Below are 13,143 nucleotides of genomic sequence, written 5' to 3'. Positions count from 1 at the left end.
AAGTTGCTCCAGCGAGAGCTCACCAAGGGGTAATTGAACACATGTGCTGTTCTGAATGGGTTCTTTCCTGGCAGCCCATACCCTGTGCTGGCAATGATCACAGCAGAGCACATCACACCCAGGCTCAGGTTCTAAAGACTGAGAGGATGATCCAAATGACCCTTGGAAATCCAGTCAGAAGTTGCCGTGGTAGAGACCATGACAGTATTTCTCACTAAGTGCAACAAGACCAGCTTCCCCTCCAGTGTTGGGACAGAATACTGTCTCTTCAGTGGAGCCCCAGGTGAAGGATTGGCCTGCGTCTAGGGGCTGTGCTAGAGCTACACAAAGCCTGACTAGTTCTTACACAATGAGAAGGAGGCGGGAACCAAGACCCACCGGGAACAGCAGATTCATAGCTCTTCACTGAGTGGAATAGCAGGCAGAACTGCCTGCATTATACAAACAACTCTCTCTCTCTCTGTTAATTTTACATTTGCTGAACACGTAGCAATTTACAACATGGCTGGATACAATATGGCAGACAGAGAACACCAGACTGGGGTTGCGAAGTCAGTTCAGCCACAGGCATTTTGAACAACGCTAAAGCGAAGGGACTTAGGTCATAGACTTTTTATTTTAATTGTTTCCATTTGGTCCAGGGCTTGGGTTAAAAAGCTGCCCAGTGGCTGCAGAGAGAGGCTCAGGCAGAAGCCCGGACACCAGGGTGATGCAGAGGGGCTCCTCCGGAGGCTCCGAGTTAGTTGTGCTTAAGGGTGAGCCTTTTGAAGAGCTCCTCGCCCAGCCCCCAACTGGGGCCCGCCAGCCCGGGAGGTCAGTCAGGTGGCCGCCCATCTTCTTGATGAGTTTCACCGGCTCATCTAGTTTGCAGCTCTCCAGGAAGTCAGAGCTGGGAGTCTGTGTGGCAGAACCCAGGGCATGCAGATCCAAAAGGACCGGGTTCAGGTTCTTCTCCACGACCGTGGTGGCTTCCATGACGTCTGGGTTTTACCTCACTCATCTTTGGAACAGCTTCTGCACATCCTGGAAGAGGGCACAGCCACTGAGCTGGTTTGGCATCTTCAACAGATGCTCAGTGCCCTTGCGCTTCTCCTCTGCCAACTCGAGGAAGAAGTGGCCCAGGCCCTCCAGAGCCACATCGTCACAGTCGAAACAGACGCCCGGGGAGAGGTAGGTGTGGGACGCCCACAGCTGTGTGTTGACCAGGTGGTTGACGGCGGCCTCCACCTTGGCGGAATAATTCTGATGAATCCAGGGGCTCATGGTTGATCGGCAATAAGGAGCTAAGCTCAAAAAATGGTGTTGGCTGGTCCGGGGAGGTGGGCAGAGGATGTCTAATTGGTTGGTTCCAAAGGTTGCGACTGGAAAAGAAGTTGGAGGGTGGCCGGGGGCTGGGAGAAGGGGCATCTACGGGTATGTTCCACCCAAACACTGTTGAAGCAAGAGACAGATCTGTGGGACCGCCGGGTGCACTGCAGGCCGTAGACACTTACAGCAAATAGAAATCATTACTTTCTCGGAGGTTCCGTTTCCTCACCTATAAGATGCGGGCTTTTGGGTGGGATGATCCCGAGGTTGAAGGGATCTCGGGATTGACATTGGTGAGTTCAAGCTCAGGGCTCTTGGCCGAGAAAGACTGGCCACCTAGGACCACCTCAGTAACCCAGTGGCCTAGAAAAGCAGCAGCCCCTCCCTGCTCCGCCTGGGAATGTCCTAAGACAGAATTTGTTAAAAGTAAGAACAAAGGTGAGAAATAGCTTCTGTAAGGGAATTCCTGGTTGTTCACACTGCTTGTCTCCAGTGTCTCTTCAGTTCAGCAAATCTGAATTTAGCACCTGGTAAAGACAAAACAGGTGCTCTGTGTTGGAGAGGTAAAGACAGATAAACTGTCCCTGACATTGTGGAACTCCCAGTCTTGGTATAATTTTGAGTGGTTTATCACAAGTGAGAAGGCCGAGCATTTGGGCGGCGAGGGTCGGCAGGGCAGTGTTGAAATCCGTTGGTAAAAACTATGGTGTATCAGAGCACCTTTTGGCCTTTAATTCCTAGATTCACGTCTTCAGAGCTGTGGTAATCGTTGGTGCTGTTCACCAAGTATTTCCAGGTCTCCTTCTACTGAGCATATAGGTGGGCCATATTTTCCTAAGCCACTGAAGTTAAGTGTGGCCGTGTGACTTGCCTTATCAATGAAATGTCGATAGCGTGATATGTTTCACTTCCCAGGCAAAAGCCTTAAGCACCATCAGACGACTCCCTCATGGTTCTTTTACTCCCACGGTTCTTTTCCTCCGCCATGTAACCAGCAGTACCCCGGATAGCAGAAGCTCACTAGTCTGTGCCTCTCAGCGAGGACAAAGTGGGAGTAGAGAGCTGACTGATCCATGATGCGTGTGTAGTAGGAGCAAGAAACAAATTTTTGTTGTTTTAAGCCATGGAGATAAAATAAAAAATGTTTATTATGGAAAATTTCAAACATATGAAAGCAGAGACAATAGGATGTTGAACCTGCTATACCCATTACTTTAACTTCAACAATTATCAAGATATAAGCCTCTGTGATTTGGGGCTTGTTTGCTACCACGGTACAACCTAGATTAATCCTGCCTAAAACAGAGGGAAAAGGATGTTATTTCCTAGAAATACTAAATGAGTGACAGGTAAAAAGAATGGAAACACAAGATATGAGATTTTCTTTTGATGCCATATTTTTCTTAAAGTTGTTGATGCTTTTAGGGTTACAGGAGAGCTGAATGGATTAGCTGGAGTAAAAGTTGCTGGACCCTCAGAATGGGGCTGCTTTGTGGAATCTGTCTTGGCTCAGACTCAATCCACCTCCTTTTCGGCTCGGCCTCCAGCTCCTCTGGCAGGTGGAGCTCACCTTCTCATTAGCTGAACAATGCTTTTCATGTGGGGAGAGCTGACACCCTGTGGCTTTGTGTGCTGCCCTGCCTCAGCTCTGTATGCCTCCGCAGCTTCTTACGTCTAGCATCTTGTTGCTGCTGCTGACTTTGGGGGGCAGCTCTAGAAAGTTAAGCCTGTAGGACATTAAGGGCTGTCCTCTCCACAGAGCCAGTTTCATGTAGTTCATTTTGAGTCATGCAGGGACCTCAAGGTACTGTTATCAAGGTTGTTCCTCAGGTCTACTTGTTACAATGGTAGCAGGGGAGCAGAAGATCCCAACAAAACCTTAACCTGGGGCTAAATCGATTGAGAAGGTGTGCTTTTATGTGACATTTCGATATGTATGTATACACATACAGTCCACGGATGTGTTGCCGTGTTTTCTACTCTGCCCCACTGGTCTTTGTGTCACTGAGCCAGTACCATGCTGTACTGCTATGCGTCTGCAGCGTGTTTGATTGAGCAAGTCTCCCTTCTCTACTCTTCTTTTAGAAAGATTATTATTTATTTGTTTATTTATTATTCCTCAAAAAGAAATCCAACTGGAGTTTTGAGTGGGAGTGCACTGAATTTGTAGGTTAACCGTGAATTCAATTAGGTCTTTATAGAATTATCCAAGACAAGTCATCCTATATTCGGGCATCCAGTCCAAAAGCATGGAATGTGCTCTATTTACTCAGGTCATTTTCTGTTTCCTTTATTAGAATTAAAAATTTTTGTATAGCAGTTTTGTATGTTCTTGGTTAACCCCGAGATATTTTGTAATTCCTGTTGCCGTTGTTGTTCTTTGGCCGGGCAGCTTGTGGGATCTTAATTCCCCGACTAGGGATGGAAGCACAGAGTCCTAACCACTGGACCGCTGGGGGATTCCTTCCTGTTGCTGTTGTAAACGGTATCTGTTTAGTAATATTTCCTAGCGGCTCTTATAGCGGGGGGAGAGATGCTGTTGATTTGTGCAGGGAGATCTTGTGTCTGGCAAACATACTGAGCCTTATTAGTTCTAATTTGTTTGAGCCTTTGTTTTTTTCTAAGTTGACATTTTGTTTTTCCACTGCTGCAGTAAGAAGCCCCCCCTGCCATTTAATGTCTGTGGTAAGGGTGTGGCGGGGGTTGAGGGGATGACTCAGTAGAAGGAGGGAAAATGTTTCCTCTTCCCCCTCCTACAGGGAGGGGCCAGACCTCTGTGATGTGAACATGTAGGGTCTCCACAGCTTCAGAGACTTGTAGTCAGGCCATTGGCCACCATGATGGGAGAAAGGGTGGCCTAAAGTTCTCTGGTAACAGGAAAGGGGAGGGGAGGGGATGCTACCAAAAAGAGAGAGGGAGGTGTTTGGAAAGGAGGAGGAAGATAGAGAAAAGGGAAAGACTCTCTTGAGGGGGACTTTGATGGGGCGGGGGTCGGTCTGGGGAAATATCAGGGACAGTAGACAGTAAAAGAATCTTCAGTTCCAGAAGAGTAGGTGGACCACACACCCACCATCCAACAGTGTCACCCAAAGAAGCCCTGGGATCCTTTGGTCACCCGACATGGGGCTGGGGGAGGAGCTGGAGCACCTGGGGAGATGGGTTTGAGCACCTGCAGCCCCTCCCAGCACCAGCCCATGCCGACCAACTGATAGAGGCCCCACCCCATGCGGCCCTTGTCACCTGTGCTGCTGTGACCCTAACACCCAAAGCTGTGGGGCCTGGGAACTCCCAGGGTCTGGACCTCCTACATCCCCAGAACTCCCACGAGTCACAGCTAGATCCACAAGGCACGCTGAGTTGGGGTCCCTACACTTAGTCCTGAACAGAAGTTCACTGAGGGAGGGTCAGGAGTTGAATGTTTTAACCAGGCAGCTGGTTTGCCTTGCTTGATGAGTAACTGTGGCTGAGTAGTAAGGTTGCTTTGGTTTGGAAACTTCTCTGCTCACCCGCAAGGTGGGGAAATGGGGCTGCCTTCTGCCCTGCACAGCATTTGATGGGGCTGCTGGGGGCAGGATGGGGAGGCCTTGGTTCGCAGCTGTGGTTGGTGACCCCAATTTCAGTTGCTGGTGGAATAACTGTAAAATCAGGAAGTGAGGGGGCCCCCTCCCCGCCCCTCCTGCCAGGGCTTCCCCAGGATGGGCTGATGAACGGGCAAGTGCAGCTAGCTGGTCTTGGCTGACCTCTGCCCCGCTTTGTGCCCCTTCACTGCCTTTCAGGGCCCACACCTCTGACATTAAGGAATCGCTCCTAGAATTTGCTTTTTTCACACAGAGATCGTGATAAGCAGAGGCACCCAGGCTGGTGTGTTCATGCAGAGAAGCAGACAGATGCCCTCAGATCCGATCTGCTGCCTGATCCTTTGCGTCTTGGAGGGAGACGGCCTGGCACTGCTTGTAAGCAAGCCGTGAAGAAGCCAGACTTCCCTTGGAAGTTTATAACGCCAAAACAAAGCAGGCTATTTTAGAGCAAAGAAGCCAGAAAAAGAGTCAGTGGGATGAGAGAGGGAAAGCCTGGTCCGGAAACGCAAATGCCCTGAGCCTATCAAGGTGTCTCCAAGAGTGGAACAGCCGGGCTGGACCCAGGGCATCCCCCAGGCCTGTGCGAGGATGAGGCCCTGTTTCTGGGTGTGCCCCTCATTTCCTGTTGTGGCCTGTCTCCACATGCTGAGTGGCTGTGAAGCAACGGCTGCCGTCCCTCAGCTTTATAAATAGGACATCTACAGTGAAGATGGTAGGAAATTCCCAGAGTCTTCTGCCTGGGCTTATTTTGAGTGTGCAGCTTACACAAGTGAAGTCCCAGGCGCCCCCTCCTCCAGTCCCCCTCCCTATAGCATCCTGGGGCGTCCGATTGGAGGCCCATCTCCCCTGCTCTGTGACTGGAAGTCTCCCAAGGGTGGTCCGAGAGGCACAGGGACTGGAGATGTCCACCTCTGACCTTGTTCAGACACTCCTGGGGGAGAACAGCTGACCCTGGTCTCCCGCCCCCCACATGCCACGCGCTGTGCATTATCTCGCCGACATTCACTTACTCCCAGGAGGAAGGTGCATTATTATTCTCATTTGGTAGATGGAGAATCTGGAATCCAAACCCATGTCTGACTCATTCTGGATCTCAAGGATTAACCACGGACTCAAGTTCCCCTGAACAGAGAACAAGGATGAGAAAGGATCAGAGTAAGGAAAGGGGAGCCCTCTGTTTCCTGGAGAGAAAGAGAGGAGAGGCTGCCTGTACCCTGGGCCTTTGGTTATATTTTCCTTTCCTTCTTTCCCCTAGTGACACATTTCTAGGCTGGTGGCTATTTCTGGAAAGCCAGACTTGAGCTTTGAGGGGCTCGATGGCCCCCTGCTGTGGCTGGGTTTGAAGGAGACGCTGACATGACTGCCAGCACCAGGCAGGAGGCCCTGCAACTGGGAGGCTCAGGCCATTACGGGTTTAGGACTGAAATGCTGTTCAAATATTTGCCCAGCAATTTCCAGTGTGCTTTGCAACAGGTAGCATAAGCAGCCTTCGCGAAGTCATTGATGGCCTCACAACTAGCCAGGGTCTCTCTCACCCATCTGTTGAGTCCCCTGTGGTTGAAGAGTTCCCCTGTCCTTTTCTGTATTTCATGATGTTGATATTTTTATGGCCTGTCCCTCGGTTTGGATTAGTTTTTCCTCATGATTAGAATCAAGCTATATATTTGTTAACAAGAAAGCAACAGAGGTAGTGTTGGGTCTTCTCAGGGCGTTACATTAGGGGCTCATGATGTCAATTTGTCTCATTATTGGTTGTGTCGTTTGATCCCCTTGTAAAGGTGGTATCAGCCAGATTTCTTTATTATAAGCTATCATTTTCCTTCCATACCTGGGAATGGCTAAATAAGTACATGTTTTTATGGGGATTTCCTGAGCTCCAGTTCCCATAGGTCAATGCAAAGAGAGCCAGGTGACAACTGAGACTGCAGTGGGTTACGTTACAGGGGAGGAAGCCTGAGCTTAGGGAACCCGAGTATTTTATAATGGTCCATAGGTCCTGACCTCTTCTGCAAAAGAAAACATTATCTTTATTATACTGGACACTCAGCATGCCTGCACTTTGTTCTATGGGGAGACAATGTCTCTGTCTTCCAAGACTATTCGCTATACAAACATCCTTGCAAAGACAGTCCAGAACAAAGGCAGCTGGTGCCTCTTTACAGGACACCCACAAATGTGAGAGACCCATGGAGAACTGTCTCCCAACACATCTGTGAAAATTGTCTTTCTACATACAATCTGGTCATGTTATTCCGGTCATGTAACCAACCATGCTGTGGCTGGTTGTTCCCCAATATCCATTCTCTGCATGTTCAGTAACAGAACCCCGCTTCCCCACAATAGCCGAGCACATGGCTTTTCAGAATGACGTCTGCATTTCCCATCTTCTCTTGCAGCAAGGTGTGGCTGTGTGACTAATTTTTGAGCAATAGGCTTTAAGTGTAGTGTGTAACTTCTGGAAAGTGCCCTTAAAGGATGGGAACGTGCCATTTTCCTTCTCTTTACTCCATCCTACAACATAAAATAGAAATCTCCCTCTTCCATGGTGTTTCCTAATCCTCTCCTCTGCCTTTTTTTTAATCTTCATAACACATAAAACCATGGACATACTATTTATTTTGCTTATGTTTTATATTGTCTACCTCTTCTGTAATGTAAACTCCACAAACAGTGCTGGTCCATTACAGTATACTTGTACCAACTGTTAAGATATACTGAAATATTTCTGTACCAGTTGGTGACTAGCCACTGCCCCAAGTCCTCAGGTAGCCCCCAATGGCAACTTCCAGCTACCCAACAGTCTTAGCTCAGGCTGCCATAAGAAAATTCCATAGACTGGGTGGCTTTAACAACAGAAATTATTTTTCTCACAGTTCTGGAGTACTGAGAAGTCCAATATCATAGTGCTGGTCAAGTCAGTTCTTGAGAGAGATTCTGGAAAGGGTACTCTTCCTGGCTTGCAGAATGCTGCCTTCTTGTACACCACACACACACACACACACACACACACACACACACATATACACACACAGAGGAAGGGAGGGAGAGAAAGAGAAAGAGGAAGACAGAGAGAACTTTCCTGTGTCTTTTTTCCCCCCTGCGTGGCTTGCAGGATCTTAATTCCCCAACCAGGGATTGAACCCAAGTCATGGCAGTGAAAGCACTGAGTCCTAACCACTGGACCACCAGGAATTCCCTCCAATGTCTTTTCTTATAAGGGCACTAATTTCATTGGACCAGAGCCCCACCCTCATGTCCTCATCTAACCCTAATTACCTCGCAAAGGTCCCATCTCCAAATACCATCACATTAGAAGTTAGGGCCTCAACACATGAATTTTGGGGAAATACAAACATTCAGTCCATAACAGCAACTAAACAGGCATTGACTCATGTAGTAGGGGGCTTTGCACATCCTGCTTGTGCATTAAGGCCAGTGACTTCCTGGTTAATCAGTGCCTAGGCTATGCCCCTGAGGTGCTCCAAAAAGACCACCTGATTGAATGCATGCTAGATTCTATTATAGGATGGCTCCAAGCCTTTCCATTGTCCATCTCGAACTCAAGAGGAGCAGGAGTCAGATTTTTCAATAAATAAAATTGGGGAAAATACCAAGCAGCAATTTTCTGCTATTTTAAAACAAAGGACTTCTTATACCTTTTCTCAAGTCCTCCTGCTCCCATCCTGCTCTCTTCCCAGGTGAAGAGAGAGCGACTGAACAGAAACAGAGAAAGGGAATCATTCTTTTTTTTTTTTTTTTCCTGAGATAAGTAATTGCCAGGACCTTCCCTATGTCCACTGTGAGGAATCAGAGAAGGTGGGAGAGGCAACAGCAAGTGTAGGGCTGGGAAGGGAACTCAAGTCCATCAGTCAGCTCAGAGCCATACACATCTTCTCACTTACTTTGCCTCCCTGGAGGTCCCCTCTGTGCAAATGAGTGGTTTAAAGGCATGTATCAATTACCCTAAGAAATGTGCAAGCCCTGTGAACCAGGCAATTCCTTCAAAGTGTGATATGAAGAAAGCAAAGAGAGGATAACAGGTTTGACCTACTTTGGATAGAAGGAGCAGGGCAGGATGATCTGAGGAGGTGATCTGTGAGCTGAGACCTGAAGGATGAGAAAGAATCATCCATGGGGACTTCCCTGGTGGCACAGTGCTTAAGAATCTGCCTGCCAATGCAGGGTACACGAGTTCAATCCCTTGTCTGGGAAGATCCCACATGCCGCGGAGCAACTAAGCCTGTGCGCCACAACTACTGAGCCTGCTCTCTAGAGCCTGGGAGCCACAACTACTGAAGCCCACATGCTACAACTACTGAGCCTGCACTCTAGAGCCTGCGAGCCACAACTACTGAAGCCCGCACGCCTAGAGCCTGTGCTCCGCAACAAGAGAAGCCACTGCAATGAGAAGCCCACGCACTGCAACGAAGAGTAGCCCCCGCTCGCCACAACTAGAGAAAGCCTGTGCACAGCAACAAAGACCCAATGCAGCCAAAAATAAATAAATAAATTAAAAACAAAAAAGAATCATCCATGGAAAGGGCGGTCTGGGCAGCGGCCCAGAGAATCTCAGAGGCAGAGCTGGCTATGGAATTTGCTAAGCCCAGTGCAGGGGAAAATGCAGGCCCCCAGCCAGGGGTGGGTCAGTCAATCTCCCCTCCCTGGGGGCGCTCCTCCCCAACCCACAGCAGATGGGAGATCCCAAAGAAGCACAACCTCTGTCCCAGGACATGCTTGATACCTGGATCCAGACAGGGAGAGAGACCCCTGTTATCACCCGTTAAATGTGCTGTGGGACTGCCAGCCTGGGTGGAGATGACATCACATCGCTGCCTGTCTCCAGCCCTCCCTGCCACACTGCCCCGCAGTGAAGGGCGACAGCAGAATGTGGGCCTCGCCTGCCAGTGCACTGATCGCTGCTCCTGGCAGAGGGAGGCAGTGGCCATAGGGAGGAAGGGGAGGCCAGGTGGGACCGGGGATCCAGGGAGCAGGGGCGCGGCAGGAGGTAGGACTGGAGGAGAGCTGAGGCTGTAAGCCCCGTGCAAAGGGTACGCTCCGTTGTCCCATCAGACTTCACTTGTAAAACACAAATTCAAAGATTATTACTGGGAGTTCCCTGGTGACCTAGTGGTTAGGATTCCAGGCTTTTGCTGCTGTGCCTGGGTTCAGTACCTGGTCAGGGAACCGAGATCCTGCAAGCCGTGCGATGCAACCAAAAAAACAAAAGAAACCCAAGATAATTACTAAGAATTTCAAGATGGCGACCACTGGGCTGCACGGGTCTCAGATCCTTGAAGCCAGCCCTGCTCAAAACTGACCGGCAGCCAGCATGACCCATCCCAGCGAGCAGTGGGAAGCAGATGAGGGGCAGGGGCCACATAATGCCAGGATCTGTGGCTCACTAAAGATTTTGGAATTTGGTCTTTGACCAGTGAGAAACCACCTGAGGGTCCCAAGCAGGTGAGTGACATTTTAAGGTCACACTGGCTGCGGTGTGAAGAGTGGGTTGTGAAGAGTGGAAGTGTGGCTGACCAGTTCAGGCAAGATATGATGGGGACTAAACTCTGGCAGAGGCCGTGGAAATGGAGAGAAGTGGATGCATGGGAGACGTTTTTCGGACATAGGGTCAAAGAAACGGGAGACAAAGACATCAAGGAAACGAGAGTCCAGGGAGTGGAAAGGTTCAACCAAGCAGCCATCAAAGCCACAGAGAAGGAAGACACACACTGTAGTGGGGAGGAAGACCGCAAAAGCCAGTGCCGGGTCCGTCGGAGACCTGCCTCTAACCCTGGGTCTCGGGAACCTCACTTTTGCAAATGGTACTTAGTTGCGTTGTTCTTGTATCTGGCTGAACCAGGTAGAATGAAGCGAGGTCTTCTCTGTCCTCCTAGCAAGATGGACCTCTCCCACCCAATCTTTTCCAGCAGACACTAGCCCAGAGGCCTCGGCTTGTCAGCTTGCAGGACGTATTGCCTGAGGAAGCCAGCAAAGGCTGAGGGTGCCTGTGCTTCCCTCCCATGCCCAGCACGATGGCCTTGCCTCTTAAAACCCACATACAAGAATGGGAACAAAGGTGAGCCCACAGGAGGGCCAGGGATGAAAGGAGAAACGGTAGCTCTATCTGTGAAATCAACCTGAGCCTTGGCTATCTCGAAGGTAAAGAGTGGCCTTCCCACCTGTCCGACCCCTGCCCTGTCTCTGTGGCTCTGAGGACCTGCAGGAAGGCAGGACCAGGCTGTTCTCCTAAGCAGAGGCTATGGCTGGGTTGCTACTTTCATTCAAATATCAGTGACAAAGAAACCTCAAGGTATCCTTTTTGTAAATTGCTTAGAGATGTCGAAAAACAAGGGAAGAGGCACAGAGGAGAAGTGGGGGTGGGGAGACAGGAGGGTTAGGGAGGAGGAGAGAAAGGAGAGGTTTGCAAAGCTGAGCACCTGGTGAGCTTGACGCCCGCCCGCCAGGCCCCGGGCGGGCTGTTGGCTTCAGAGAAGCGGCCTTGGGAAGCACTGAGGATAGCATTCTCGCAGGCTTTGCTGGTGCTGATGCAGTTCTGGCTCGGCCTAACCAGCGGTCCTTCTTTAATCATTATTAAAAGCCGTCATTTGCTCCCTCCCTGGTGGCCAGTTTAGTGGTAAGAAATTCAACTGAAAGTAATGCCTTAAACCTATTAATTTGGAATGGCCAAAAAGAAAAGGAGCCTGCCAAAAACAGAAAACGCCTGCCTTTATTTCCTGTTAATTGGGCCAAAGGAAACTCTCTCCTTCAAATTACTGAGCAGTCCTTGTTGTCCCCCAGCATTTGCATGGAGTGCTGTCTGGGTCCAAGGCTGTGCTCAGAGAGCTCAGGACAGTCCTTTAACTGAGAATAAACAGCAAGGTGGGACTCAGCTTTTCTCAGCATGCCTGCAGGAGGTGAATAAGAACTCCCAGGAAAAATAAGTTTGGGAAGCATTGGGTTCAAAGAAGTAAAGTGGGTTTCTTAATATAAGAAAGAAATATACTTAAGAGCCTTAAATATACGCATGTGCAATGTGGCTCTCCAAGAAGGGTTTGAAAGAACCTGTTGATTTCCTACTCAATACACTTCCCCGCGCAGTCCCAGGGAGGAATGCTGGTTGGTCTGAGCCATTCCCCTGGATGGTGTTCGCTTTATTAAGCATGAGCATGTGATGCAGCCCTGACCACAGGCGGTAAGGCTTGGGGACTTCCAGGAAGGTGTTCCTTGCTCTCAAAACAGAACACAAGACAGTACTTGCCTGTTCCAGTCTTTGGACATTATCACAGGAAGAGGTGAGCTTGGAGCTGCTGCAGTCATGTTGGGGTCATGAGGAGAAAGCCGAGACCATCCAGAGATGCTGATCTCTATCACTGGTGTGAGATTAAGCTGTTGCTTTGACTCTTTGGGTTTGTTTCTTCCTTGTTCAGGCCTTGGGTGTTCCGTGTTTTTCAACTCACAGCATCCTGAAACCAATGGGGACACAGCATGCAGACATTCTCAAATTCCTTTGACTACAGATGGTCCCTCTGACTGGTGCTTACTGAGAAGGCTGTGGGAAAGTACACCAGGGTGAGGGACGTGGAGTTGGGGGTCAAAGGCTTCGGTTCTGCTTTAGGTTCTGACAATCACGTGAGGTCCTGGGCCTCAGTTTCAACTCTGTGAGAAGACTACCTAACTCAAGTGCCTAATACCCTGCCAGGCACATAGTAGGTATGTCACAAACGTTGTTGTTAATAAAACGGGGCAGGGGAGGAGGAGAGGAGTAGTCCAGTCTCAAATCTCATTTCTGCCTAAGAGTACTAACCATTCCAAAAGTAAAACCTGTGTTTTCTGGCCCCCTACCAGCTTATAGCACCCTCTAGCCCTGCACTCAGCAGGCAAAAGATAAAACAGGTACCATAGACGTCTCAGGTGAACACCGTAGCTCTGGGACCACAGCCCCTCACTCTTCTGCTAGAGCAAGCCTGGGTTCTGCTGGGCAATGCTCCCTGAAGGCAATGTCCCTCTGTGCATGCTAATGGCTGCGGGACCCTCCTCAGTGAGAACTTCCACGTGTACTGGTGGCCCTACCTGCCCCAGAAGGACAATCTCCAGTCTAGACACTCATGTGGATGCCAAGGGATTGAGTTCCCCCTTGTCCAGGGCTCTGGCTGAGACTCAGAGCGGCAGCTGGCAGACAGCTGACCTGGGCTTTGCTCTCTCTCTCTCTCCATCTCTCGTGTCCATTGGGACATTTTATTTGTATGTAAGTGTTACATCC

At 49.7% G+C, this 13,143-nt stretch overlaps 1 pseudogene; it reads right to left on the bottom strand.

Moving 5' to 3' along the window:
• Positions 1-739: 739 nt before the first annotated feature.
• LOC103019094 (ferritin light chain-like) lies at positions 740-1,263 on the bottom strand (annotated as a pseudogene).
• Positions 1,264-13,143: the final 11,880 nt, after the last annotated feature.

The sequence above is a fragment of the Balaenoptera acutorostrata genome, chromosome 3, assembly GCF_949987535.1.
Source record: "Balaenoptera acutorostrata chromosome 3, mBalAcu1.1, whole genome shotgun sequence".
Lineage (NCBI taxonomy): Eukaryota > Metazoa > Chordata > Mammalia > Artiodactyla > Balaenopteridae > Balaenoptera > Balaenoptera acutorostrata.
The sequence above is the reverse complement of the archived record's forward strand: the minus strand, read 5'-3'. Positions and strand labels throughout refer to the sequence as shown.